The 6,826-nt window shown below is 51.6% G+C and overlaps 1 long non-coding RNA gene across 1 annotated transcript; it reads left to right on the top strand.

Annotated features, from left to right (window-relative positions):
- The first annotated feature begins 1,520 nt into the window (after positions 1 to 1,520).
- Positions 1,521 to 4,188, top strand: LOC147918348 (uncharacterized). Its single transcript, XR_015553483.1, has 3 exons — positions 1,521 to 1,872; positions 2,164 to 2,338; positions 2,430 to 4,188. It is a non-coding gene; the product is annotated as an uncharacterized LOC147918348 (long non-coding RNA).
- The last annotated feature ends 2,638 nt before the right edge of the window (positions 4,189 to 6,826 follow it).

The raw sequence follows: 6,826 nt of genomic DNA on the forward strand, positions 1-6,826 counted from the left end.
ATTGATCTTATATCCTACTACATTGCTGAACTAATTTATTAGTTGTAATAGGGTTTTAGTGGATTCCTTAGGATTTTCTGTATGTGATAGCATATCATCTGTAACTAGAGATAGTTTTACTTATCCTTTCCAATGTGGATGCCTTTTATTTCTTTTTCTTGCCTAATTGCACTGGGTACAACCTCCAGTACATTATGAATAGCAGGGTGAGAGTGGACATCTTGTCTTCTTCATGATCCTACGGGGAAAGCATCCAGTCTTTCACTGTTAAGAGTGACGTTAGCTATGGGTTTCTATTAGATGCCCTTTTTCAGGTTGAGGAATTTCCCTTCTATTCTTAGGTTATTGAGTGTTTTTGTCATGAAAAGATGTTGGGTTTATCAAATGCTTTTTCTGTATGTATTGAGATGATTATGTGATTTTTGTTTTTTATTCTAGTGATATATTACCATAATTGATTTTTAGTTTTAAACCAACCTTGCATCCCTGGTATAAATCCACTTGGTCCTGATGTATAATTCTTATTATATGTTGCTGGATTCAGTCTACTGGTATTTGGTTGGGAATTTTTGCATCCATATTCATAAGAGATATTGAAACCGAGCATGAAGAGGTTAAAAAATCTTCCGTGGGCTAGAAGAGAGCAAAAACGTTGAGATAAGCTTTGCTAACCGCAGCTGTGCATATCCAGCATCATCAACTGTTGTTAAACTGACCAGGTCTGTCTGACCCTCCTTAGTGTGTGAGAGAGCTGTCTTTCCCGGGAGGTCAAGGTCCAGACGTCAAGATTCGGCCTCACAAGGCCAAACGCAGGCTGAAGATGAAAACTAACCAGAAAAGTCCAGACAGTCAAGGGAAAGAATGTCAGTCTTCAAGGCCAAATGCAGGCAGGGGGAAGGTGCCAGCCAGCACGCCCACATGCTCCCCCTCCCTTACCTAAAACCCCAGCACATGCTCTCCCTCGCAACCTTTAAAACCCCTTGCCTCCCATCTTTCGGGGAGACAGGACAAATTTGAGAGCTCTCGTCTCCTGGCTGACGTCACCCGAAATAAAAACTCTTTCCTTGCCATAAGCCTGGCGTTCCAGTTTTATTTGGTCCCTCTTGTGTGGCAGGTAAAGGACCTGGGTATGTATCCGGTAACAATATTGCTCTGTAGTTTTCTTTTCTTGTGATATTTTTGCCCAGTTTTGATATCAGGTAATACTACCCTCATAAAATGCTGCATATTCTTTAAGAAAAAAATATCCCCAATCTATCATTTAATAAAGTGCTTTAGAATTTTTCTAAGGATCAACATGAAATCTGCTAGTATTGCAGTTACTGAATCTCCAGTCCAGGGGTCCAGGAACAGAAGATAAGCTGGGAAGTGACCTTGAAGTGTGTCAAGGCCACAGTCAGCTGCTCTCAGCACCGATATCTGTCAGCAGTGACCTTTCCTGGGCAGAAATGGTCAAACTGAGAAGGCAGCCTGGTGTAGCGGTGTGAGTTCTTCCTGGCGCTGTGGCCTGGGCTTGCTCTGCTCATGGCGGGCCGCCTCTGGGCCCGCGGTGTTTTAGGTACTGTCTTCTTGCTGGTGCTCAAGTCCACATGTCTCCTGTTTCTCTCCTGTCAGGGCCGGTCACACATGGGCACACTTCCTTTTTAGGAAAATGCTCAGCAGCTCCAGGGACAAGTTGGAGCCAGAAGCCTCAGAGTTACTGATGGTAAAGGAAAGGAGTGAGATTCGGGAGCCAGGATGCGAGCCCAGGGGAAGACAGGCACGAGCAGGCCCAGCAGACAGATCTAGCCCTGTCTTTGGCTTCTTACCTTCTCATCCTCTTTGTGCCGTCTACACACCAGGAGGATGGATGCCCAGTTGCAGGAGGAGGAGGTAGGCACCAATGACCAACCACACCCAGTTTTTTTCTCGAGGCTGGATCCTGCAGAAAGCAGAAAAGTTGGGAGGAGGACCAGGAAATATGGGCAGAGAAAATGCCAGCCTTTTTAGTGGGAAAAGAACCTGGGGAGGCTTTTTGACTCTGAAAAAAATGGAATCATAGACTGTTCTGGAACAAGGCATCTAGGTCAGCATTCTACCCCCACTCCATTCAGTGAGCTGCTCAAGCCACGATATTAAGATTCATCCTGGAATCCTCCCTCTCCCTCACTCCTCCCATGCAAGCCTCATCCTGTCTCACCAAGTCAACAGCGCGTCCAGTCAGCTCCACGTTCGAGGTTGTCCTGAGCCCGACCGCCGCCAGCGCCTGCGCTGCCCCCACCGGGGGGCGCCTCTTATTTCTACCTCTGGCTCCTGAAACTTGGCACGCCCTTGGTCTGGAGGCTTCCCTGTTCTCCAGGTCAGTTCTGCCTGGACCCCCCTCCTCAGAGTGGCCTTCCTGTTCCCACATCGCCCCCAGCCTTCTCATCCTGCTGAATTTTTCTCCACAGGCTTTTCGTGACCTGCCCTTGTCAACGACTAGTCTGTTCCCCGCACTTCAATGTGACATGGCAGGAATTTTGCTCATCTTTTCACAGCCGCTGTATCCCTCTGTTCACATAGAGTCTTGCCGAACGAGTGGCTGAACGAGGCTGAAGGCAAAAACGATATATCAGTGAGGTTCCTAGGACCTTTCTGCTCCCCAGCTCTGTGCACACAGCCACTTCACCAGTGCTTCTGTCTGATCCTGTCCCTTTAGGATGATCAAGCCCATCACTTTTTGTGGTTTTCTTTAAGATGAGTAGCTTGGAAATGTATTTGCCTCTGCCGAATGGGAGCACTCTGCCATGTGAACAAACGTCAGAAATCCAGGATTCCAGACTTCGGAAGATATCTGACAGCATCCCGTTCAGCCTCCTCTTTCTACAGGAGACATACCTGAGTCCTGGAGAAGTAAACTGACTTGCCTGGGATCCCAGAGCTGTTGGGTGGTGGTCGGGGCTCTCCATTGCTCCTGGTTGATTGGAGTTCCTGAAAATCTCTAGACAAGGTCAGAGATGGAACATCTCCTTTGAAAACGTCCTTTGGATTGGGTTGGGGAGGATGACATGGGGCTAGGTAGAGCCAGCACCTTCAGCAGCTCTTCTTCGCGAGTGGAGAAAGGCCTTCATGCCCGCCTCTCCTTGGTCCTGTAGAAACCAGGGGTGGTTTTTGCTCATGTCCAAACCTCCTGTAACCAGTGAGCAAAGCCCGGGCTTCCTGAGAATGTCTACGGTGAAAGTGGATGTGGAACCTCGCCACCTTCGTGGAGCTGAGTCTGTTCCCACACTTAGAGCTGAATCAATATTTGTTGAGTGAATGAATGAATTTGTAATTTTAAGCCTCTGGCTCTCTTAGCTAATCCAGGAGTCCAGGGAAATCAGTCCTTGTGAAGTTTTGATCAAAGAGTCCTTAGATCCTTCTGGAACAAGGCAGGATAGAAATAATAATTTTAAAGATGGTGGAGGCTGTTGTCAGGGTAAGGGCAGGAGGAATGTGTGCCCCACATTCAGCAGACATTCGTCGATGGCCTCCTAGGTGCAGGGCTCTGAGGACACCACAAAGAACAAAACGACAGTCCTGCCGTGACACAGTTCACGGTCATGGGGAGAGGCTCTAGGACTCCGCGCTGTGACGAGGTGTGCACTGGTGATCACTCGTGAGCGACATTGGCAGGGAGGCTGATGTCCCCACACTAAGCTGGTCTTTAAGGATTAGCAAGGGCTTCCCAGAGGGACTGGGGAGGAGGATGCTGTTGTCGGAACAGCCACGGAAGAATGTGGGATTCGGTGAGTTACAGGAGTCCAGCATGACCAGAGCAGAGTGTGCGTCTGGGGAGGGGTGAGAGCCAGCCGAAGGTGGTGAAGGGCCTCGGATACCTTCTATTCTATTATTTATTGATTTTTATTGAAGTGTAACTGACATAAATCTCCTATGAGTTTCAGCTGTACATCATAGTGATTTGACATTTGTATACGGTGTGGAATGACCACCACAGTAAGCCTGGTCACCACCTGTCACCACACAAAGTCATGACAACATGACTGACTACACTCCCTGGCCTTGGATGCATTTTATCAGAGGAGGGAGAGCCGCTGAGGGCTGAAGTGACACAATCAGATTTGCCTTTGGGAGGATGGAGTGATGGAGGAGTGGACACAGATTCCGGTGCAGGCAGAGGGGGACAGCCAGGCGGGATTTCTGTAACAGGCGGAGCGGCAGAGCGAGACCCCAGGCAAGGGCGGTGTTGGTGGAGGGAGGGGAGGCCTGGGAGGAATTTAGGAGTGGAGGCAATGAGATGTGAGGAGTGGTGGGCAGGAAGATGGAGAGACAGAGAGAGAAAACTCTAGGCAGACTTTCCAGGGGGGTGGGGTCTGGGCGAAGGGGGTGTCCTTTATTGTGGAGACACACAGGGGTCTTTGGGAGGGGAAGCTGTTTTGCCACATGGAGTCTGGGCTGCGGTGGGATTTTAGGTGGAAAAGTCAAGTGTAGCCACAAGTCTGGAGGCAAGTTTGGGTGAAGGACAAACGCTCAGGCATCATCGTGTGTGTGCAGGATTGGCAGCTGACCTGGAGGTGAAATGTAGGAGACTGGGGAGAGAAAACACCGCCAGGTGGGAGACTCCTTACGGAGTTCCAGAATCTCTGATGACAATCCTGTGGATTTAGGTAACACTTCCAATGTGTACAGGGCTTCTTCACACATCGCTTCATTTGTTGATGTAATACTGTAAAGAGGTGTGTTTACGTCTTTCCCATAGTGTTATTCATTAATCTCTTATCAAGAGACCCTTCTGCTGTTAAAGAGCCACCCGGGCACCTGATGAGACTTCAGACAAGAGTGAGGAGCAATCCTCCACTCAAGGTCTTCCCAAGACTTGACCACGTGTACAGGCCCTGTTACCTGCCAAAGACCAAGCGTCCATAATTACCCAGAATTTTAGCTTACAGAATGGATGAGGTAGAGAATGGACTTTCTCGACAGCCCTAAGCATCAGAATAAGGAGCTGACTGCTGTGTGTTTGGAAGCAGCGCCTGTTGGTACGGTGAGACCTTCCGTGCACGTCGTCTGTAACGATGCGGAGGTAGAGGAAGGCAAACATCAAATGTGGTACAGTACAGTCGGTATAGAGTCACCGGATCCCGGTGGGGAGGAAGCCTCAAGGCCTTGGGGGCACGGTGGCCCACAAGGAGGGCAGGTGGGAAGTGCGGGGGGGCCAGCGGCTCCTGCGTGGAACCCACCAGCCTTTCGGCTGCAGCCACCCTCTTCGCCTCTTCTCTGCCGGGGCGTCTCCACCCAGTTGACGGCTTTACTTGTGTTGTGTCTCTGTTTAGATCTTTTCACAGCTCCCAGTTGCCTCCAGGAAGAGTTCCCAAGTCCGTGGCCTGACGCCAAGGCCTCCACACTGGGTTCCAGTTCCCGCTCCAGGTTTGTCTTCCCCTGTGGGGCTGGGCGCCCTGCCCAGGTCAGGCAGGTCTGCACACGTTCCCTGGGGCGCCCCCACCACTTGCACAGCCCCCGAGTCTCCCCTCCCCACCCTACTAATCCTAGGCCCTGCTCAGGCCTCCCTCCGCTCCCTCCTTCCCCCCTTTCTCCACCCCCCAGGACCCCCCCTGCTGGACTCCTGCTGCTTTTAATAGTCTGCTGCTCACTCCTCTGCCATCGTTGTTAGGACGCTTTGGGGGCCTGCTCTTGGCCTCTGTTATAACTTTCTGAAGGCAGGGACTTTGTTTTACTTCTCTGAATTGTCACTGTACCTCATACAACGCTTTGCTCCCAGACGGCACTTAACGTGATGGTGAATTAGAAGGAAAACCCTCAGTTTGAGAATATCTTCCCCCCAGCATGAACGTGTTCCACCTCTCTGGGGGCTGGTCTGAGAGCAGGACTGAGGCCACAGGTGCTCGCAGGAGGAGCCGGAAGGAGGAATGGGGGCTGTGTGTCTAGCTGTCCTGAGCACTGTGGCGGGAGGGTGGACACCTTGCATCTGTCTCATGGGTCCGTCCTCCCACAATCGCCCACGCTGCCCTAACGGATATGATTCTGTGGTTTACAGGAGATTAGAGAAAAAATGGAAAGACAACCCTGCAGACGGAGGCAGATCGGGGCAGGGTCAGGCTCTGGTAGCTCGGCCTTCCTTATGCCTGAGGGGCCTTCACATTCTTTTCTCCTGGGGCTGGGGAGGGAAGGAGGAAGACCACTCTTGGACAGGTGGGCCTGAAACCAGCGTGTCCGCCCATTCACTCAGGCGGCGAAGAGACACAGTGCCCACACCGACCACCCAGGCACAGGCTGGCAGGCACCGGCTCCAGGCCTGCCATCGCCCTCCAGCCTGGTGTTTTGTGAATGAAAGCAGATGGCCGAGCCCCGCGGTTGGGGCGCCCGGGCGGGGAGGGTGGCGCTGGGTCGGGGGCTGGGAACTCTCCCCACTCAGGGCTTATTAGCAGCATCAATCATCCCTAGCATCATTTCCAAACGCCCTCTCCTCACCTAATTTGCTAAACCTAATTCTTTATCACACCCAGAAGCTCGGATGAGAGATGGGTGTGCTAATGAGTGTTGGCTTGCAGGCTCCTGTGGACGAGCGGCCGCAGTCTGGGAGGGTTTTTCTTCTCTCTCCCTGACCCACGATGATCTCCTCCCACTCAGCTGGCGTGTCTGCATCCCTTCCATTCTGACCAGGGTGTTGGGGGCCTGAGAGAGCCACTGCGTCCTCCCTGGCCCCCTCCCGGAGGCCGGCTCCCAGCGGCTCGCAGGCCTCACCCTCGGAAAGGACTTACACAGCCTGGAAAATATCTGCTGGCATATTCCCTCCCTGCTTTCCATTAATCTTGCCACCAACACCCTCTTTATGTTGTCGGAAAAATCG

Source organism: Ceratotherium simum, chromosome 1 (genome assembly GCF_057802395.1).
Source record: "Ceratotherium simum simum isolate JZ-2026a chromosome 1, ASM5780239v1, whole genome shotgun sequence".
Lineage (NCBI taxonomy): Eukaryota > Metazoa > Chordata > Mammalia > Perissodactyla > Rhinocerotidae > Ceratotherium > Ceratotherium simum.